The 23,603-nt window shown below is 43.7% G+C and overlaps 1 long non-coding RNA gene across 5 annotated transcripts; it reads right to left on the reverse strand.

Annotated features, from left to right (window-relative positions):
* LOC102152782 lies at nucleotides 1-17,450 on the reverse strand. Of its 5 annotated transcripts, none has more exons than XR_005353346.1 (6): nucleotides 14,848-14,956; nucleotides 12,567-13,253; nucleotides 4,601-5,424; nucleotides 3,152-3,262; nucleotides 2,205-2,329; nucleotides 1-220 (listed from the first exon to the last, which is right to left on the reverse strand). It is a non-coding gene; the product is annotated as an uncharacterized LOC102152782 (long non-coding RNA). The 5 variants fall into 5 exon arrangements; XR_005353343.1 differs by having other exon boundaries at nucleotides 2,205-2,435; XR_005353345.1 differs by lacking the exon at nucleotides 14,848-14,956 and adding an exon at nucleotides 17,380-17,450 and having other exon boundaries at nucleotides 2,205-3,262.
* Nucleotides 17,451-23,603: the final 6,153 nt, after the last annotated feature.

Genomic DNA, 23,603 nt, shown 5'->3' on the forward strand with positions numbered 1-23,603 from the left:
TGTGAGGCTTGATCCTAGGACTCCAGGATCACAATCCGGGCTGAAGGCAGACACTTAACCAACTGAGCCACCCAGGTGCCCCCAGAGAGTAGATCTTACCAGTTCTCATCACAAGAAGAAAGTTCCGGAACTATGGATGATGAGGATGTTAACTGGACTTATTGCGGTGATCACTTTACAGGATGTACAGATATTGAATCATTATGCAGTACATCTGAAACTGATAGAATGCTGTATGACAATCATATCTTATTTTTTTTCACAAAAGGAGCAAAATCAGAGCAGGTGCCCAGAGAGCTCCTGTCATCGTTAAGGGAAGCTGACGACAAACGTGGTGAGAATGGAAATAAGGAGAATCAGACACAGGTATTTTGAAAAGTGAATTGATGGAGTGAGAACAATGAGCTAGAAAGAAATGAGGATCCTCTGACTCCAGCACCTTCCTGAGATAAATAAAACTGACTCGTTTATAGAATTGGAAGGAACAGGAGAAAAGGGAGGCAAAGGTTGTGAGTAACCACAAACTCGGGGTGAGCACACTCTCACCACTCTGCCTTCTGCACTTACAGTGGCAACAAACGAGGCCCTTTCCTAAGTATTGCCTTGATGAGCGAGAATTATTGATCGACCGTATCGACACTGTGGAGTTAAAATAAATTGTGTGGAACAGCCCGGGTGGCTCAGTGGTTTAGCGCCGCCTTCAGCCCAGGGCCTGATCCTGGAGACCCAGGATCAAATCCTATGTCAGGCTCCCTGCATGGAGCCTGCTTCTGCCTGTGTCTTTGCCTTTCTCTCTCTCTCTCTCTCTCTCTCTCTCTCTCTCTCTCTCTGTCTCTCATGAATAAATAAATAAAATCTTTTTAAAATAATAAATAAATTGTGTGGACTGCACACAAACGCTACCATGAGAGAGAAATTACTACAAGGAAAACTTAGTAAAAAGAAAAACAAATTTTTTTTCCTAAGAATCTCCTGGCCACAGGGGGTCAGTGTTGCTTCGAAGCAAAAATGACCCTAAATCCCTAAGGGGGTAGAAAGGTCTTAAAGATGAATTATTCCATTTTCTTCAAAAACAACATGTTTTGATACATCTGATTTTTAGACTTACTGAATGACAGATGGTTACAGCATGTTAGAAAATTTCAACTTGTTAAAAAAAACAAACTTGTTAAAAATATATATTTCATGCAAAAATGAACTTGGATCCTCACCATTCAAAAGCGTTAAGAGAAATTAAGAGAGGGGAGAAATATATATATATATATGTAAAACAACACATGCATCCTCTCTGATACTTCTACGTGTTCAATATGAGTGTGCAATTTAGCCCAGAGCTCAGTGCCAAGGAAAAATAAAACCGTGTCTTTACTCTCTGACTGAAGAGGTCAGACGCACGCTCATGTACATATTTAAAGTGAGATTTTAAAATTAAAGCAATCCTTGTAAGTTGGCAAGGTAAGAGATGCAAATAACCATCCCATCAAGTCAACCTTTATGTGGATTGTTTTAAAGCAGTAGTATACAGATTATTTCTCTGCCTCTCCTGCCACGCATTAGCACATTTACCACTTGGTAAAGATACAAAAAGAAAAAAGCTCTATTGACCCTACATATGGGGAAAAAAAAAAAGAAAAGAGTATTTAGTATATATGTGCAATGGGATATTGCTCAGAAATTTTAAAAAAGGAATGAAATCTTGCCATTTGCAATGACACAGATATACCTAGAGGGTAGAATGCTAAGTGGGGTAAGCCAGTTAGAGAAAGTCAAATACCATGTGATTTCACTCATGTGTCAAAGTTAAGAAATAAATGAGCAAAGGTCAAAAAAAAAAAAAAATAGAGTTGAACCTAGAAGCAGACTCTCAACTCTAGAGAACAAACTGAGGGTCACCAGAGGGGAGAGGATTGGGGGGTGGGTGGGTGAACTAGGTGATGGGGATGAAGGGGGGCACCTATGATGAGCACCAGGTGATGTATCCAAGTGTTGAGTCACTATATTGTACACCTGAAACTAATATTACACTTAACTGGAATTTCAATAAAAACTCACAAAAAGAAAAATAAAAGAGAAGATGTACTGTAGACAATGAAGCAGAGATTAGTATTGGCTAAATTTCCATTTGAAGAGTAGAGTTCGCAGAGGTGTGAAGGAGGGAAGGAGAGCTAGACCAGCTTGAACGTAGGGCAAAAATCACAACTAACCTGTTGAGAAAATCCCACAGAAGGTTGGAGGCCAGTTTTCAGACGTGTGGTGACATCTTGATTCGTCCTCATTGCCCCAGTTCCACTCTCCCCTGAAACATCCGGATAATCATTCATGCGTTGCTCTGGACAAAGAAATGGACACAACCAGAAGGATTCCAGCTCTTGCGAAGCTGTGTTAAATGAGTAACCGGGCTCGGGAATATGCGATCTCCCATCCTGATAGAGTCTCTGAAAGCAAAGAGCAGAGTGACCAGACAAGACCTCCCAGAGGAGGGGACATTCCAGTGGAGATCTGAGGTCTGCAGACCGTGGGGACCGCGAGCTGTGTGTCGGTGTTTCGGGTCATGGATGCCGCATGGTGAGTGTGAAGGGAAGAAATTCATGGGTCTGCTGGCCCAACAGCAGTGGGGAAACCAAAGAATGGAAGGAATCATGACCCAATTGGCATTTTCTAAATTTGTACTGGATGACACAGAGAAGTACCAAGTAATGTATCACTGACTGTGTCGGGTCACGTACATAAAATAACACCCATCGAGTGTTGTGACTTTACTGGTCATGGAAGCGAAACTATATCCAGCCCAATGCTTTTAAATTTTAATAAAGAAGAGATTAACAGGTGATTATTCCCTTACAATTCTGATTGTATATCTATTGTTCAAAGTCTCTGTTGCTTTTTTTTTTTCTCCTGGGAGTATTCATGGGAAATGAACAAATAGAATCCAAAAATAGTCATCTCCAATTTCAGTTCCATTCTATGGGAGCATTTTCAACAACATGCAGACTGCGATAAGAGTATCTGCCTCAGCCAGGCAACCCACGGGAGGAATGATGGATCTGCGGATACTTCTAAGTCTTAATAAACATCCGAGGTCTAAAATGCCCTAGATGGGCAGAGCTGCTCTCCTCAGCTGGTTCTGGACTTTCCAATGAACGCAGTGTACCTGGGCAAGCTGGTTTCCATCTGGAAGAACCGGATGATCAACTCTTGTGGGTAGAATCTTGAGTGAATTGATTTCAAAAGGTGTCAGGTGCCAGGTGGAGATTACAGGAGACTACAGGTGTGGAGGTTTGAGAAACACGGTTAAATTATAGAACACAGTGATAAAAAGGCAGTTAACTATAATGGCTATAACTTTCCCATAAAATAGTTTGACAGAGAGCCCCATGATGTCTCTATTCTAAGGAAAAGCCCGAGGATTTTTGACTTCTCTCGTTCGTGATTGTTGTAGGAACAAATCAGGATAATGGTTGTAAACGGCTTTGAACAAATATTTAAAAGCACAATGCAAAAACAAGACAATGTTGTAATTACTTATGATTTTCTTTTATGAGTCACTTGTTGCAATTTGTTATAACTATAAACTTTAAGCACAAATATCCTACAATGATAACAAATTTCATATTATATAGTAGTAGTATTACGTTGCTTATTTTTAGTCGTCATCAAAGAAACAAATGCTAAAAATTGCCTTTAAAGATTTTTTTAGACTATAGCTATTTTGATTTCATCCCAAACCCTGAAATCCAGCTTTTGAAGGATGGGATCATGGCGTGTGTGTTTTTACAACTCCCTAGATGATTTTATTTATTTATTCATGAGAGACACAGAGACACAGGCAGAGGGAGAAGTAGGCTCCATGCAGGGTCTCTAGGGTCAAGCCCTGGGCCGAAGGTGGTGCTAAACCACTGAGCCACCCAAGTTGCCCATCTGCACTGCTTTGATGAATGCAGGTAAGAGTGCGACTGTAGTAGTCAAATAAATATGATTCATTTTAAATTGAGATTTTAAAAATACAACAACCTTTATAAATTAGCAAGGTAAGAAAATGCAAATAATCTGCCCATGAATGAATCCATACCTTTATAGTACATATTTTTTAAAAGCAGTAATATAGAGACCATTTCTTTGCTTCTCTGGCCACTCATTTACTTCAGTGTCTCTGTCCCCCAGAAACCTGGACTTCTCCAGAAGGCATCTGTCTCACAGATAATCAAGGACATATATCCCAAGCTGTCCTCGTCTCTGGCTCCTCTCCAAAGCTCAGGTGCTGTATAAAGACTCTTTGTTGCCAGTGGTGCCCTGTCCAGGGAGGCCAGCTGGGGACCCAGAGGCCAGTGCCCAGTGTGCTGGCATCTCCCCTGAGCCAGTCAAGCATGGCTGAGATCTTAGTGTACCCGCCAATGCTGTGGTGAGCATGCGCTCTTACATGCACACTTACACACACACCTACACTCACACTCCATGCACTCACATACCCACCCCAGCACACACACCTAGGTCACGCTTCTAGAATGGTTCCCCAAAATTGCTTCTTTCTGCTTCCAGTGGCACTCCCAGATTTGTACAACTAGTGCTGTCTAGGTTCAGTCCCCAGATGTGAGGCCCTCACCTGGAAAGCAGATGTGTGGAAAGGCAGGAGAGCATCTGAGAGTAACAGGATGAGGGTGGAACTGGAGGCCGAGTGACAGGCCGGAGTCAAAATTCTTTCTCCATGAATCTACAATCCAGGGCATTTCTATCATATCAGGTTTGGCTCAACTCTCTTCTCCCTTAGTTTCTGGAGCTGCACACTAGAGAAAGCTTTTCCAAGGGGTCCGCAGAAATGCTTGTCATCTAGCTTGACTACAGGTTAGGTTCAGGCCATGAGCTATCACCGTCGGTCCCAGAGTCCTTGGTTTGCTGTGGGAGAAAAATCTAACAGGCCAGAAATAGCACAAGGAAAACCATGAAAAGGCTAGTTTTATTGACAATTAAACACAAATGTGTTTAGAATACATTTAGAAAGAGCTGTTCCGATGTTTATCTTCTATTCTCCATGGAAGTGTGCTCAATCTATGGTGTTAGTCCTCACCCTCCTTCCTCCATCCAAGAACAGCCGGACCACTGCTCTGGAAAATGACCCAGCCCTATGTTGGTCCATTAAGCAAACCTGTCGTTAAAGGCTTCTTTGTCAAAGCTGGTCCTTCCCAAGGTGACTGTACGTCCTGTGAATGCACCCACGTCAGACACCACTGGTCAGGCAAAGCCTTGGTACTTACCCCTGATTGATGTAGAAGAACAAACTCTCAGATGGCATCCACTGGTGTGGAATAGGGGAGGGTGGAGCTCCGGTTCCAGATAAGCATCAGAAATGCCTGTTACCTGGCAGATCTCACTGTCACGATAGTTCTGAACCAGGCTTATGCGATGTCACAATTAGCATCATTTCCTAGGCTGTGAGATTCACACAAGTATACATTTTCATTTAGGGAAGAAGAGAAAGAGAGCTATATTTTGGTCCAGTAACTCCCTCATGTGGCTATAAGTCAAGGAAGATGCAAACACATCATCTCAAACAGCTTTAAAAAAAGAAATCTTTCTTTTGAAACAATTTAGGACTTACAGAAAAGTGGCAATAATAGTACAAAGAATACCCAGATAGCCTTCAAGTGGAATCCCAAATATGGACATCTTATCACATTTGCCCTATCATTCTCTCTGTCTTAATATGAACAGTACATTTTTTTTTCTGAATATTTGGAAAGTAAGCTGTAGACATAATGACCACCCCTACTCCTAAATACTTCAGTCTTACTAACCACACTACAATTTTCAAAAGCAGGGAAGGAGCATTGATACAACACTATTATCTATTCTAGGGATCTTATAACAGCTTTGCCAATTGTCACACTAATGTCCTATGCAGCAAAAGAAAAGGAAACGGAAGTTTAAGGCTTCGGGTAGAGCCACCACAGCTCTGAGATTCTTCCCAGTAACAGGGTAGATAAGAACTATTAGGACTCAGAATACCATAGTCCTGGTTTAAAACATCTCTTGGTATTTAGGCCTTGGACCCCCTGCTGAATCAACATTCTTTTTTTTTTTTTTTTTTTTTTGACAGAGAGAGAGAGACAGAGAGAACAGGGTTTGGTGCAAAGTGACAGAGGAGGCAGGAGAGAATCTCAAGCAGGCTCCACGCCCAGTACAGAACCTGATCTCAGGTCTCTGAGATCATGACCTGAACCAAAATCAAGAGTTGGATGCTTAACCGACTGAGCCACCCGGGTGTCCCTGGATCAGCATACTCAATTGCAGAGTAAGAAACAGACACAGAGAATGTTGATTATGTGCCTTCTATTTCTTCTCTGTGTCTCCTTTGACAAATGTAATTGATCGTGACAACACCTTCCTGATGCCTGGTACACCCAAGGCACCATCTTTGGGGCAGGGAGATACAAGGTTAAATAGAATACAGTCTCAACACCCCTGTGAATCAAAATGACAGCAGCTAAGTTTGAATAGTGCTAAAAAAAGGGGTGGGGGAAGGAGAGAGACAACAGATTATTGAGTTCCTACTGTTTGGTGGATGCCATATCAAATGATTTTTATACATACCTCATTTAATTTTTACACACATGGTGAGACTGGCTTTATGTTTCCTGCTTCATAGATGAGGAAATTGAGGCTCATAAAATAAACCTGCCCAGGGCCTCCACTCAGTGAGACACAGAGCCGTAACCTGAACCTGCCTCCAAAGCTGTGCTGGCCTCCCGGAAAGTAAGCGGTGGGAACAGATCATGTGGAGCAACAGGGAGGGAGACAGTGAGTTGGTGGAGGGCAGGGAGTCTTCCACTGGAGCACAGGCTGCAGGACAGATAGGACTTTGAGAGCAAATTTGAAAAGCACGGTCCAGGGGCACCTGGATGGCTCAGTCAGTGGAGCGTGTGACTCTTGATCTGCGGGTCGTGGGTTCAAGCCCCATGTTAGGTTTGGAGATTACTTAAAAAACAAAATCCTTACAACAACAAAATGAAAATGCAATCTAGACAGAGGGGAAAGCCGGTGGCTGTACGGTCCTACACTGTGACTTGGCAAAACAGCCAAATTAGGTTCCCATGAACAGAGGAAACAGCTTCTCAGGAGTCTGAGTCTGCCCAAAGGGCACTGCAGCAGGTCGGAGAGCTGGAACAGATAATTCACACCCTGAGGCAGGAAACAGCTTCTCCCCTGGACACAGTGGTTAGTAAGCCTTCTTTTCTCCACAAAGTGCTTTCTGATTTTTTTTTTTTTAATAAGGTAGACTCACCCATTTAAGGTAAAGAGTATAAGATAGTACTGGGAGGACTTTTTCAAATTCAATATTTCTTCAGGGTGCCAGTCTGTTAAGTGTAGACAGAAGCAAGGAGCTGGGACTTCCCAGCCTTCAGTGCATTGGTCAAGCTACAGACTGCACAGTTTCCAGGGAAGCTATCTGGTTGGGTTGACATCTCCATTTCACTTCCCTGTCTCCATGCTTGTGAGCACTGTCTACCATTGTTTCTGGGTACAGTGCTCACTTATTAAGTTGCTAAAATTATGAATGAGTAACTAGCAAGTTTTTAAAAGTCATGCACCACGTTATATAGGTAGCAGGAGAACCCCAGTTTAGTAGGTGCCTGAAATCATTTTGCCATAAATTCTCCATGCAGAGAGTTGTAGACTTACTTATATGGTCCAATTATAGAAATAATGTAATCTTTAAAAAAAATAAAGGTTGGGGCACCTGGGTGGCTCAGTGGTTGGGCATCTGCCGTTGGCTCAGGTCATGATCTGGGGGTCCTGGGATCGAGTCCCGCAGGACTGCCTATGTCTCTGCCTCTCTCTGTGTGTCTCTCATGAATAAATCAATAAAATCTTAAAAAATATATAAATAAAAATCATCTTTGAGAAAAATCATGATTATAGTATAGGCTTTAGAATCAGATGACCTTAGTTTGGTTTAATTTGCTTCTTCAGTCATCAACTGGGTGACGTTGAACAAGTTACTTCCATAGGCCTCAGTTTAAAATATTGGAATAATAATGGCATCTACCATGAACTTATTTATTTTTTCCCAAAGATTATTTATTTATTTATTCATGAGAGACAGAGAGAGAGAGAGAGAGACAGGCAGAAGGAAAAGCAGGCTCCATGCAAGGAGCCTGATGTGGGACTCAATCCCAGGGCTCCAGGATCACAACCCGGGCTGAAGGCAGGCGCCAAACTGCTGAGCCACCCAGGGATCCCCACCTACCATGAATTTAATATAGCTCTTAAAAGTAATAACGAATCATTCCATGTATCTTAGCTGATATTACTGTTAGACCCTCAACATCAACCACCGGTATTGTTCTTATGCATATTTATTGTTTTTATTGGCCTTCCAGAGAAAACCATGGTCCCTATGCTGTGGCCGGCACTACATTGGAAATTATATTGACAGGTGTAGTCAAAATAAAAAGAATCTTGTGATGTTTCTTTTTATAAAGCTGTAATTAGAGGTGGATTTTTCTGGTCTGCTTTTTCATGGACCAAAGGATAATCATTGTTTTCAGTCCTGCTACAAAGTTGTTTTAATGACCACTGTCATGTGGCTGTGCAATACTTTAACAAGCAGACTCTGCTCAGTACACAAGAAGAATCCAGTAAACATTGAAAGACTGAGTTGGAACATTAGCCAAATAAATACACTTGAAATAGTCAAAGGTATTCTCCTCGGGGCGCCTGGGTGGCTCAGTCGGTTAAGCGGCTGCCTTCTGCTCTGGTAATGATCCCCAGGTCCTGGGATCGAGTCCCACCGTCGGGCTCCCTGCTGGAGGGGGGAGTCTGCTTCCCTCTCTCCCTCGGCCCCTTCCCCGACTCATGCTCGCTTGCTCTCTCTTTCTCAAATAAAGAAATAAAATCTTAAAAAAAAACAAAGGATTTCCCTATAATGTACTGAAAAATCTAAAGTGCTTACCCTTTTAGTGAAAGATATTTATTTGGGCTTCTATGTGACCAGCAATAACTAGTTGTCTATAATTTGGGAAAGAAGAGCCCCCAAGCACCACCATCTCAAATGAATGACAAACAGAAGCCTCTCTCTAAAGGATTCCTACTGCAAATTTACAATAGAGCTTGCAGCCACGTGAACTGAATGATCTCTACAACATTTTAAAATAACATTTTTTTCTTGTAACAAGGTAATAACCTCTATACCTAGAAAACACAGACAATGAAATATACAAAAATAATACGTCAATTATAACATTACCACATGCTGGATAGAACCACAATTAATTTAGCTATTTTGTATAACATGTCAGTCTGGTCTGCTCTGTGTGTGTGTGTGTGTGTGTGTGTGTGTGTGTGTGTATTTTTAACTCATCCTTCAGGGCACATGTTACAAAACTAGAGGTTATTCACTTAACAATGTAGCATTAATGTCCTATAGTGACTGTAACAAATTACCATAGACCTGATGACACAACACAAATTTATTATGCTAACAGTTCTGGAGGTCAAAAGTCAGAAATGGATCTGCTGGCCTGAAATCAAGGTGTCAGCAGAGCCGTCCGTGTTCCCTTCTGGAGGCTCTAGGAGAAAATCTTTCTTGCATTTTCCAGCTTCTCTAAGCTGCCATGGTCCTCAGCTTGTGTTCCCTTCCATCTTCCAAGCCAGCGACCGTCACCGGAGCCTCTCTCACACTGCCTCACTCTGATTTGGACTTTCCTGCCTCCCTCTTTCCCTTATAAAGACTCTTGTATTACAGGGGCCCCACTCAGATAATTCAGAATAATCTTCCCAACTCCTGTTCAACTAATGAGCAGCCTTAGTTCTATCTGAAACCTTAACTGCCCTTTACCACACGACAGAACAGATGCACAGGTTCCAGGAACAGAAATGGATGCTTTTGGGGAGAAACATTATTCTTCCCACTGCAAATACATTCTGAGTATCCTCGTGGGCCTTAAATATTCCTCTGTTCCATCATTTGTAATCCCTATGGCGCGTTTTATTGTATGGATATACCACAAACCATTGTATCATTTTCCTACAATGAAGATATATAAGTTGCTATTGTTCGCAGTTCCTGGACAATAAAAAATAGAAGTTATAGTTTTAAATAAGACTGCTATATATATTTATACATTAGTATTTCTGAGAAGGCAGTGGTTGAGTTTCTTATCAGTTTACGCTTCCACCACGCGGGTGTGAGCTGCTCTTTCCCAATGCCCTCACAGACACTGACCATTAGCATTCCTTTTCAATCTCTGCCAAATGGAAAATTACTTTCCACTTTTATCTGTTTTTTTTTTTTTTTTTTGGATTCTATTGAGATTGAATATGTTTTCAGACTTATGTTGGCCACCCCAGGTTCTTCATTTGTGCAGTGCGTGCCAATCAATGGTGAACTCTTGTTAAGTCTGTAATCATGTCAGCAACTTTGACAATGAGACTTTGTGGGAGGTACCTTCGTTTTTACTGAAATCCCTAGACTTATGATGTTATTAAAGCGCCCGCATTGCTCCTGCATTGCTGCATCCAAGAAAGCTCCACTTGTCCTCTCCGGGTACGACACAATTCCCAGGCCCTCTGTCACTGATGCAGTGAGTCATTTAATACCAAGTGGCAAGATGGGTGCCGAGTGCCTGGGCTCCAAGCCAATCAACGCTGAATGCAAACCCTCTCAAGATGACTCTTCCTCCTTCTTCATGTGAACTTTGCCTCCTTAGGTCTTTCACTAGTGTGTTGGTGCAATGAGCAGTTAGGGCTGTATTTCTAAACTGTAGAGAATTCCTGCTGCCTGATGTCTAGATTTGCTGCAACTCTCATCCAGCATGTTATAACCAAACCTTATTTTAGGAGCTGTTCTTATGCTTTCTTATATTAATCATTAATATTTAGTGTCCTTTGTTTACTATTCTTTTTTTTTTAAGATTTTATTTATTTATTCATGAGAGACACACAGAGAGAGGCAGAGACACAGGCAGAGGGAGAAGCAGGCTCCATACAGGGAGCCTGACATGGGACTTGATCCGGGGACTCCAGGATCACACCCTGGGCCAAAGGCAGGAGCCAAACTGCTGAGCCACCCAGGGATCCCCTTGTTTACCGTTCTTACATACATTTCAGAAAACTAAACAATTCCTATGCAGGGAGCTACACTGCACAAATATGACACTGACCAGTGTAACTGACACAAAGAAAGAATCTTCAAGATGCTTCATTAGTTCATTCAGGCATGGCGAACACATCCATGTCATTTTTGTAGATTTTATATTTTTGTACCTCTTTCTCTTCACATTTACTTATCCAAAATTGGAGGGTAGGGCGGGGGCAGATAGAGAAATGTAAAAAAAACAAAAATCAAAAAACAAAACACAGTGTGTCTCCTCATATGAAACACATCTCAATGTTAAAACAAATGAAAGAATATTGTGTGATTTCCAGGAAAATGTCAATAATGCCTGGATGAATTTGAACAAATACCAAAAGACCCAGAAATGGTTATATCCCAACTAGAGGCAAGTATTCTACTGTAAGTCAGGGGAGGGAAAAAATCTGGCTGCAGCCAGGGATCGAGGACAAGTCTGGGTCCCCAACCCTCCGTATCACCAAGGTTTGTTTGTCCTGAGCTGTGATGAATCCTGTTCCTCTGGTTTTAGGGGTTTTGTTTTGGAAGTCACCCTGCATTTTGACCATTCAAAGAATGCAGTAAACACAGCATGCCCCAATTTTGTGTTCATGGCTGATATCCTATCAATATTTGAATGTCGTCTAACACTGGTTTTCAGAATTTGGATAGGCCAGACGTGAACTCTAACCAGGGACCCAAGGTGCCTTGCAGGCTGCAGAGCTCAGGGGTCAAGTGCAGACATGGAGTCAGCCTGCCTGGGGTGCCCTGGCTGCCGGGTGGTAGCAGTGTGACCAGGCTCCTGCACTTGTACTTCCTCATCTGAAAATCAGAGAACAGTGTTGACTTCCTCACAGTATTTCCAGAATTAAGTAAGTGCATCATGTTGAGTATTTCATCTGTCAGTTAAAAAAAAAAGTTAAAAAAACAAAAAGCAGCAGTGAAAATTAGCAGCTTCTCTTATAATTCAGGAACTAAATGGCCAAAGGCAAGAGAGTTCCACTTTGGCTTTCAGACAAGATAAAGGCTCTAAAGATGGTAAAATATTTCCTCAATCTGCCTATCTCAGGCCACAAGCATGTATGTGAAACTCCAAATTAGAATTCAGGAAATGGTCTAAATCTGTGAATTCAGCCCCTATTTGTATGAGTGTTGAAAACTTATTAAGATGACTTAATATATCGATTGTTCGAATTAGAATTAACAGTGGCTTTATCATGATTTGATCTCATGATTATTCCTCATGGAATAATCCCCATGATTATTCCTACCTACCATCAACTCTTCTTAATGACATTTACTCAATATCGAATCCATAGCCTTAGTCCTGGCTCCTAAATTGAGGTTATTATTAACCTAAGTAACAGTCTTTAAATGAAAATGGGACTATATATTTTCATTATCTCAGTACATAGATCATTCAGTTGCAATGTTACCAAAAGTCCATAAAATATGTACTTACCCCATGAGAAGTGGCTTTCCCTTAGAAAATCCGTCCCATTTCTCAGTACTTGGTCCACATCTGAATCCTTTTCTCATATAAATCAAAAACACTCATCCATTATTGGATCTTTTACCTGTGAAACCATTTCTGAATCCATGTTTCTAGTAGCTTTAAGTACTAAGAAGTTAATTTCTCGACCATTCCATCCAAACCTAGGAACACTTCAGTAGATCCATGAATGACATACTCAACCAGCATTTGCTGAGCACCTGCCATGTTTTGAACCCTCCTCTAGGAAGTGCATAGATGCCAAAAGAAGAGGCCTACATGATCACACTTGAGGGCTTCACAGTCTCTTAGGTGATGCAGAAATGTGAATCAGGAAGGGCATCCTTAGTGGAAGGGAACCAGCTGTTCAGGCTCTACGTACATAGTCAACAGCTCTGAGATAGAGCTTCTCGAAGACTTTGTAACACAAGTAACATAAGTGTTGTCCTCAATATGGGACAACAGCATATACAGTCTCCACCAGTTTATGGAGGTGATCCCCCTTATCACTCACCGCAGTTGTCCCCTCTCATGCCTCCAAACAGCTCAGAGCATATCTGCAAAGAGGTTCCTCTGATAATGCAGTAAGCCCTTGCCTTCTGCTTCCACGGCGGCCACCACCACTTTGTTCCCCAGAAGAAATGTTGCTTTACTTCTCTAAAAGCGAATGAGGAAAAATGTCACTGCTGGCTAATAAACTCTGTTTTCACACCATTGCCATGAGTGCCAGGGGAAAAGAATTTGAGAAGAAAGCCAGAGTTTTTCCTGACCAACCCACCTAGGATTGGGTCGTAGTGCCTACTGAGAAAGAGGAGGGAGTTCAGTGTTCAGGAATAGCCAGTTTTATCCAGATCCAGGCAGGTGAGGGCCTAGACATCTGGAATACCACATCATTAACTCTGGAGCCAAAGCTGGAGAAGGAACCCTTTCTCTGCATCTTAGTATCTCCTCCATAACAAGACGATAATAAAACACTTATTTATGTCAAAAGGAAGCTACTTAGAAAAACTGGCTTACTGCCTAGACAGGTCTTTGAACACACTCCGTGCTTATGAGCAGTGTAACCCGTCATGTTTGGTTAAAGGCTCCTCCCTCTGACAGGCCACCCACTGGGCCTGGTAGCAAAGTTGCAGGGAATTCTCAAAAGCTAGTGCAGCAGACCACACTGCCAGGGGTGTGAGTCTCTACGGCCATGCAAAGATAATGACAGAAAACAAGTCCTTGAAAGTGGTACATTTTGCATTAGATGGGAACTGATAAATGCCAAATTTTTTAATGTTTCTTTTAAAAAATTATTTATTTATTCATGAGAGACACAGAGAGAGAGAGGCAGGGACATAGGCAGAGGGAGAAGCAGGCTCCACATACAGGGAGTCTGATGCAGGACTCGATCCCAGGGCCCCAGGATCCCACCCTGAGCTGAAGGTAGATGCTCTTCCACTGAGTCACCCACCCAGGCGTCCCATTAAAATGTTTCTGAATATAACATCAGAGCCTCTAGACATCTCCTGCAGAAAAACTCTGTCATTTACGGGAAGACGACATCAACCAGAGGGAAACAATGACAATACTACTCCTACAGGGGTGTATGGCTCACCATGTGCCACACGCTCATGCACACTTAGTGATTTCTCTAATTCAAGTAGTCCTCCAGGTAGCCCGAGGAGGCCAGAACTGTAATGATTCCCTTTTCCATAGAAGGTCACTAAGGCTCTAGGTTAATAGAAACTCGAGATGTTTATGTCCAGACCACCAAGAGAGAGAGCAGAAGGGGATCAGAAGATAGCAGTATGGCCAGAACCACCAATGTGCAGTGTCACATGCTTCAGGCCAATTGATGGGGAGGACACTTAAATGATTAAAACATTGCATTTATTCCCTAGGATATTCCTAAATAAACTACTTTTCTTCAAATACAAATAGAAACCTAGGGAAGCCTGGGTGCTCAGCGGTTGAGCGCCTGCCTTTGGCAAGGCTATATACAGTTCTAGCTATTCAGTCAGACGCTCGTCCTGGGCTCCTGAGTGGCTCAGCCGACTGTTGATTTTAGCTCAGGTCCTGAGCTCAGGGTCATAAGATGAGCCCCGTGTTGGGCTCCAGACTCAATGAGGAGTCTGCTTGGGAGTCTCTCCTCCTGCCCTCCCCCCGCCCTGCACTCTCTCTCTCTAAGAATAATTAAATAAATAAAATCTTCATAGCCCAGGCATTGCTGGGTGTGTGTATGTGACTCAGTCCATAACCAGTGACTTACTTCGGAGAGGTTCTCCTACATAATCTAGATGAGCCTGATTCACTCGGTTGAAAGACCTTCAGAACAGGACTGAGGCTTCCCTGAAGAAGACATTCTGGCTGGGGACAATAGCTGCAGAATGTTCCAGAATTCCCAGCTTGCCCTGTGGATTTTGGGTGTGACCAGCCAGCCCCACAATCGCATAACCCAATTCCTTGCAATAAAATCTCATACTGTCTCCTACTGGTCCTGCTTTCCTGGTTGAACCCGTTTACTCTGAGATAGTTCTCAAAATGCTCCCCGTAATGAGTGTATGACAACGAGTTAGCGGGAGGATACTGGGCATGTATTAGAGTTAGTATCACAAAGTGAGCTTTTAAGTGGTTTTGAAATTTTCCCTGCATTCTTGTTTACTGATGAACTTACAGTCTCTCTGAGGAAGGACTCAGAAAATCACCTTGCTAAGCCGAAGTAAGCTTTAAATTAAAGTTCCTTTGAAATCATTCTGAACAAATTCTGAATGAATGGTCCTAATAAAGTTCCAGAAAGTGAAAAGAGAGGGGAGACTCGTTCACTCCGATAGAAAGCACACAGTAAGGCACACACGTCTCTGAGAGGGCACCTACCTAAATCCCTACAGAAACATCAAACAGCATTACTTAATCAATAGCACAGAATATTCGAACAGCGTGAAGGCAGTGCCAGCGGCATCCTGAACACCTTGAGCTTTGTGACCTTGGGCAAGTCCCTCAGCATCTCTGCATCTCCAGCTCCTGGGCCATAAAATAGGGACTCGAACGGTGCCTGCCTCATAGGACTATCACGGTGACTGGGCAGTTAATATTCTGGAGGCTTAGCAGGACGCCAGCATGTGGTACGCAGCTTTTATTTGTGGGTTTGGGAAGCTGGCAAGGACTTCAGAGAGGAGCTGGTGCTAGAAAGACTTGCATTAGGCGCAGAGCACGAGGTCCACTCCTGAGTGAGGGGGAAACTGGTTTGAGCAGAGCTTAGAGGCAGGACAGAGGAAAGCTCCTGATGTTGACCCTAATTAAACCAGCCTGGTGGTCCTTATTAGAAACCCCAGGAGCGCCAGATTGTGGTCAAAACCAAGTCCAGGGCAGCCCGGGTGGCTCAGTGGTTAGTGCCGCCTTCAGCCCAGGGCCTGATCCTGGAGATTCAGGATCGAGTCCCACGTTGGCCTCCCTGCATAGAGCCTGCTTCTCCCTCTGCCTGTGTCTCTGCCTCTCTCTCTCTCTCTCATGAATAAATAAATAAATAATAATAAAAAAAACAAGTCCAGATGCTAAGTCTGTGATACCATATCTGAGACACCTTTAAAACTAACTATACCTTAGGTTTCTCAGAAGAATTTTATGGCTACACGAGCTGACGAAAATGTTAAATGAAGACTAACAGGCCTTTTTAAAGCAGGATTCCCCTCTGTTAGGAGATGGACGCTCAACGTATGGATGTGCTGCCAGCAGGATGCCACAGGCAGCAGCGCCCCAAATGGGCCACCGCACCCTCTTGCTCCGGAGCACCTGCCAGGAGCACCGGTGAGAGGTGCCCCTTTCTGCAGACACCAGCTGTGTGAACTGGATTTTCTGAATTCTTGCTGCCCTGCTATCCGGGGTCCTGCTGACACCAGCTCACCTTTCCCACAGGGGCCAGCCAAGCCAGAGCGCAGCCTCCCATCTCCTCTAGGAGGTCCTCACACCCCAGGAGGCTGCATTGCTTTGCCCTAATCATCCCAGGGTCAGGTACCAGACAGCTAGGCATGGCCTCTGCACCCCCCAGAGCCCGCTAAAATTATTCAACCAACAAATTCTAAGCCTGCTTACCCCTGCCTTGCCTTGCCTTTCCTGAGGAAACCACCATAAAGGCTGCTGCCCACACTCTGCCATTGCTCTCACTGGCCCCAGACCCACCCTGTGGCTTCCCAGTGGGGCCCTGCACCGCACGGCAGGCCCCTCCTCTGGACAACTGTAACTCATTATCTTTTCAACAGCGATTGCTGATTTGTTGGCCTCATCACACCCAAATCATCACAAAACCCACATTGCAAAGCACCCGTGTTGGGGCGCCCAGGTGGCTTAGTCGGTTGAGCGTCTGACTCTTGGCTTCAGCTCGGATCATGATCTCAGGGTGGTGGGATTGAGCCCTGCGTCAGGCTCTGTGTGCAGTCTCCTTCGGGTTCTTTCCCTCTCTCCCTCTGCCTCTCCCCACTCCCGCTCCCTCTCTCCTTAAAATGAACACATAAAACCTTTTAAAAATAAAAATAAGTCATGAAACATTGGCAATGAAGGGCTTTAAAGGCTTTTAAGCAGAAGAGTCACATTATTATGTTTTAGAAGCATCTGTCTTAAGCATTACCTCTGTACCTCTGCACCACATTCCAAATCTCTGGAGCCCTGGGAAGCTCAAAACCAACCTGAACGTTTAACTGAGAGATGCAGAGGGGTCAGGAGAACCCAAACTTTCACCTCTAGACATCCTGATAAACTCGATGCGTCTTTGGGAGCACAGAGGATCACGTGAAGAGCTGTCCCTTACCCCAGCCTGGATCCCCTGGGACTGCGGGCAGGAAAGGCGATGGACTGCCAGCCAGCTGCAGCTTTGTCTCTGTGTGTAGATAATTCTAGAGGTTACAGCAAGGCAAGCAAGACTTGTGATTCACCCAAACTTTTCAACTGGAGATACACAAAAGGAATTAAGAAACTGATCCTGTCTTGACACGCTGACCTCAATTTTTTTTTCATCTACAATATAAGGGATGGCAGGGGGTTTGAATCTGTTACTTCGTAAAGGACCTTCTAGCTCCGAAAGTCGGATTCAAAATTACTCTACTGAGCTACTAATTGCAGCAAATTTTATAATCCTATAAAATTGCTCTAAGTCATAAAAAAGATTGATGCAAAATTTTTCCATCTCTATGCACTTTTTTTCCCCTTTTCTCTACTGTGCCCGTTCCCCAAAGTGCACTTCTGTTTTGTTAGTTACAATTACCCTACTATTTATTGTGAGCCAATTAAAATAAATATTTCACTTTGGAAAAGGAAATGTACTTTTTTTCCCCTAGGCCGGTGCCAACCTTCATTCCACACCTTGCCCATCACTTAACCAACTGTAAGCTTTATCTGCACTTGGAAAAGGCATTAGGGAATGAATGACTCATTGCCCCACCAAAGCTCTTTGAGGTTCAGAGGACACAGGCTGCATCCCCTCCCCCCAGGGGCAGCACTTGACAGAGCTCTGAATGGGAACTGCAATGACCTTGCTTGAAAGTAAGGAAATGAATCATAGGGCTTGACCAAAACTTACTAGTTCTGTCTCCAAATTAAGGAACAATGATAGAACTGATGGTTGCCTGATAAGCAAATTGAGGTGAAGAGTGGAAGACAGAAGTACATTCGCTTTGTATCTTCTGAAGAGAGAACTTTGCAACTTGAAAGACCTGCCTGTCATTTCTTCTCAGGTGGGATCTCAGTGAGTCCTTGTATGTGAAACGTCACGTTTGAAACAGGTGATGTGGGATCCCTGGGTGGCGCAGCGGTTTGGCGCCTGCCTTTGGCCCAGGGCGCGATCCTGGAGACCCGGGATCGAATCCCACGTCGGGCTCCTGGTGCATGGAGCCTGCTTCTCCCTCTGCCTGTGTCTCTGCCTCTCTCACTCTCTCTCTCTCTCTCTCTGTGACTATCATAAATTTAAAAAAAAAAAAAAGAAACAGGTGATGTTTCAAATCAGTATCTTTAAGCCATGAGTATCTTTAGTCATTAAATATGGAGGGAGTCCTGAATCCATTGGCCATGCTGTTTTTCCAATAAGGATAATAGAAACCCGGGTGCTACTGGGTTGTAAGAAAGCTACCAAAGGTGCATGATCCTTGCTTTGAAAGGTATGTGTGCAAAGGAGGAAAAAGGCCCTACGGTTGGTAGCATTAATCTTGCGTAAGCAGGCCAGGATCGGAGCGTACAATCGGATGAAGAAAGCAAATAGCAAATGAAAAGATGATTGACATTTAGCTTGGATTATCAGTCGTGAGGAGAAGCAAAAGCAGTAATGAAGTAGAAGAGATTTGCTCCATTCCTCAGCAGTGTGGAGAAGCAGGTATAAATGATAGCAGGGACACCAGGAAAGGTGGAGTATGGATTTCCTATTTTCTGGACACTAGTGCTAGAAAAATTATGTCTGTGGAAGCGTCCAACTATTGCACTCAATGTAATCATTCCTATTCTCCTGTAGAAACTGCTGTAGGTATTCATTCAATATGTATTTATTGAACTTCTTACCTATATGCAACCGAACTAATAACCACATACTATCTATAGAGATAAATCTTGCTTTTAAGAAATTTGCTCTTTTTTAAAAAAAAGATTTTATTTATTCATCTGAGAGAGAGAGAGAGGCAGAGAGAGAGGGAGATGCAGACTCCTCGCTGAGCTGGGAACCCAACGTCAGGCTCGATCCAAGAACCTAGAGATCATGACCTGAGCTGAAGGCAGATGCTGAACCATCTGAGCCACCCAAGTGCCCCAAGAAGTTTGCTATTAAGGAAGGAAATGGGTGATGACAGCTGACTGTAATCACAGTGCTGCTGAAGTCCAAACAAAAAGAACAAGGGAAAAAATATTATTACCAAAGACTCTTCTGAAGATAAGACTGAAGCTCAGCTTTAACAAATGGATTCAATTTTGACAGGCAAACGGAGGAAGAATATTCTAGAAGGGTGAAACAGAGAAGTAAAGGCATTCCTTAAGAGGGTTTACAAAACCATTTTAAATATGATCTCCCCTTAAATGCCCTGTCGTCCTGTTCATAATTATTTGGGTGTTATCTTCAGTGGGGGAAGTCCTGCATGCTCGGCACATCTGTACATCCTTCCGAGCCAGCTCCAGGGAAGAGGGAATCTATTGCCCCTTCAGATAAATGTGTCACCACTTGGATTCCAGCATCCCTAGCCGTCTCTCAGACCTTCAGGAAACTAGATGCCATCACGTCAAGTGTTTGCTTTATTGGTCAAGGGAAATTAGCTCTTCAATTTCAAGCTTGAGGGTCCTGGGCGGAGTTGTGTCTTAGAAGATGTATTGTGGTGTGTGGCATCACCTGAATGAGCAATGGCCAAACGGAATGATTCAGACACCGCTTCGTGGACTCAGCTGGGGCAAGCACACTCCATCCCAGCAGGACTTCTTCGGGTAGCATGCCTGACACCTCAGGAGCTGCTCTTGATGGAAATCTCACATACAAATGAACCAATGATCACTGCTAGTGAAATATTAAAATAAAACCTGGGAAGGTTTTGGAGATTACTTTCTTTCACTGGAATGGCAACACTTTCTCGCCCTCTGAATGTGCAATGATTCGTTTTCCAAAGCTCCCAAGTAGTTGTCCCAAAGTACATCAGATAGATTTTAAAGACATACTCTGTACGTTGCAGCTATACCTGGAGGGAGGTGTTATGAGGGGGCGGTTCCACTTTTTATTTTCCACATTCTGACTTGTTTGAATTCCTTACAGGGTGCATACATGTTTCATGCTATATGCATATACTTTTTTGCATTCAGAAAAGTAACCTTCACAGGTTGAGAACTTCCCAATTTGTCATTCTACGTAAAGCAACCTCTTTTGACATCTCCAGGTGCATGTGTGCCACGTGTGTATTTTGTCGACCTCATGATGCCGTGCACTTGATAAATGTCCAGGAAGTATTCATGAAATAAAATAATCAAGAAGTAAGGAACATTTATGTCTCAGCACCAGGAAGGTGTAGAGAGGCCTGCCCCTCAGTCTCACTGTCACCCAGCTGAGCTCTGGCTAAAACCAACAGCAAATGAGGGAAGAAGAAACAACAGAGTGGCTACACCCTGCACCCCTCATGGATCATGGGGTCCTGCCGGGAGCCTGGGCCTTTAGCTGCCTGCTGGTCTCCACCTGTGCCTTCCTGCCGGCCTCTGCCACAGTCCCCCGGCTGCCTTGTCCTCATCACCTGACGGTCAACCAGGATCACAGCCCCAGTGGCTGCCGGGCAGAGTGAAGGTGGCCCCAGGTGGAGTGCACTGAAGCACGGTTTCAAATGTCACACACTGCCAGCACACCTGCCCGGCCTCCTGGGAGATGGTCCCCCAGGTGTGAGAAGGCTCGCCCCCCGCATTAGACTGCTTTGGTAAAGAGTCACCTGAGCACTGGCTATTTTTATTCACAACTTGGGCTCAAAACTAAGCTAGACCTGATTAGGCAATGATGTCCAGGGTAGAAAGAGTTTGCCTTCTGGTGAGTCTGAGATTAAGACCCTTCACAGGAAAAAAATAAAATAAAATAAATAAAATAATAAAATAAAATAAAATAAAATAAAATAAAATAAAATAAAATAAAAAAAATAAAGACCCTTCATGGGGACGGGTTGCTCCATCTGTGGAGCCCATCTCGTACTCCCGGGGGAAGAATCAGTCACAGGCTGCAAGACTCCCATTACAGGGACACGAGTGCAATCCCTGCTGTACCCCATCCTGGGAGTAGATTGAAGAGGATCCCAAGTAGAGGACAGGGAAGACTCACACCAGCTTCGGCCTCTAGAATGTTCCTTGACTCCAACATCACTAAGTCAATCTGCTGCTTTGTCCAGGACAACCGGATGGAGCCCAGTGACTCCAGTCCCTGGTAGGGTTTGGGTATGAAAATCTAGAAACAACCCTACGTGTCCCAAGGTCTTGAGAAAGAGGTGCCATTGACCCTTTACCAATGGACTCTTCTCTTCTGGTATCCGCAGGTGCTCCAGATCCAGCCTTCCAAGGGCAAGGTCCTGTCACCTCATCCTTACCTTGAACCATGTATTCAGGACCTGGTCTGTGTCTGCATCTTTTCAGGTGGTACCTTAAGGTTTTTAAATGTGAGCCCACAGACCAGCCTGGAGTGGAGGTAGGGCTGGGGGAGGTGGGGAGGCTGAGGCTGGGAGTGAGGCTGGCCCTGAAGCCCTGAATTGGAGCATGAGTCTGGGGAATCCACTGACCAGCTCAGGGAGTAAGTGCAAGATGAATGAAATGTGTCCATTTCTTTTTCTTTTTTCTTTCCCACCTCGTTACTACTTGCTAAGCTTCATGTGTGACCAGGAAAGATAGAAAATACTGACTATCCCATTTTTATCTGTTTTTCGTTCCCGTGAATTTAAGTGCCCAGATTGGGACAAAGTCTAAGCAGGAAGAGTCTGCATCCTGACAACCCCCATCCCCCAGGTGGCCTTCACTTTCTGTTCCTATTTCCATTTTACCCTTTCAACTCCACTTTCACCAGAGACTTCCTGTTCCCTCAGTCCCTCTCCAAGTAAAAACAGGTAAATTTTATATTCTTGAGTGAAACTTATTATCTGAAAGATTTTCCCTTTGCCTCTTAAGTTATAATATTATAAACCAAATACTGTTAAGGAAAGGTTATCACTGATACTGTCTTCGGGTTAAGACTAGTTCAAAAGGCTAAGTCCATGGTTGTTTCAATTTGTCAGCAATTTGAAATTAAGTATAAAGTAATCAGAAGAAATATCTAGAGAGTAGTGTTTTACTCATGAGACCTCCCCCCAGCCATGGGATGCCCACTGTCTCCAGAAACCTGCCTCAGAGCCACCTGTCTGTGGAGGGGGGACTCCGATGCTCTGCTTTTAACACCTGACAGCCACCCCATGAGGATGACGTGGAGAGCAGTGGCTGTGATGGGTATGCTAAAACTCGACAGATATTAAGGGCACCTGGGTGGCTCAGTCTATGAAGCATCTGCCTTCAGCTCAGGTCATGATCTCAGGGTCCTAGGAAGGAGCCCCATATTGGGTTCCCTGCTCACCAAGGAGCCTGTTTCTCCTTCTCCCCCCCGCCCCCACTTGTGCTCTCTCTTGCTCATTCTCTCCTTCAAATAAAGAAACAAAATTAAAAAAAAAAAAAAAGAATAGGGGCAGCCCGGGTGGCTCAGTGGTTTAGCACTGCCTTCGGCCCAGAGCATGATCCTGGGGACCCGGGATTGAGTCCCACGTCGGGCTCCCTGCATGGAGCCTCCTTCTCCCTCTGTCTCTGCCTCTCTGTCTCTCTCTCCCTCCCTCCCTCCCTCCCTCTCTCTCTGTGTCTCTCATAAATAAATAAAATTTTTTTAAAAAAGAAAAAAGAAAAAAAATTTACAGACATTAGATGAGCAACAAAACTAAGAGAAAAAAAAATATGGTTTTGATCTAAGCATATGAGATTAAGACCAGTATTAACTATAATCATTTACTTAACATTTGCTAGCAATTTGAAACTAAATGAAGTGTCCTTACCCAGATGAATCATGCTATCAAACCTACTCATCATTTTACCCTTAAATCCACAGTATCACTTGATGGATTGAAGGAACTACTAAAAAAATTAATCGCTTGGAAGAAGGAAGTGTTAGGCAAAAAAGCTGGAAAAAAATGAGAGGGAGAGTCTGATGAAGTAGGGTTCATCTAAACACAGTGTCATGGAGACGGGACTTTAGCCAATGAAGTCTTGTAGCTAATTCACTCACCCATTCATCCCATAATGATTGACTGGTTGTCTGTTGGTGCTCCATGAGTCAGACAGACGAAATCAAATTGGCATTTTAGCAAGATGACAGGCTGCCCCATGGAAATAGGATTGAAAGGGGCAAGGTTGGCAGCAGGAAGCATCAGAGGCCTGTGGCAGTAAATCCTGATCAGAGATTATATAAGCCTGAATGACCTGATGACTTAGAAGGAAATTGGCAAATTCAAGGGGCGGGTATTTGGGAGGTAGAATTTC

The sequence above is a fragment of the Canis lupus genome, chromosome 1 (genome assembly GCF_011100685.1).
Source record: "Canis lupus familiaris isolate Mischka breed German Shepherd chromosome 1, alternate assembly UU_Cfam_GSD_1.0, whole genome shotgun sequence".
NCBI lineage: Eukaryota > Metazoa > Chordata > Mammalia > Carnivora > Canidae > Canis > Canis lupus.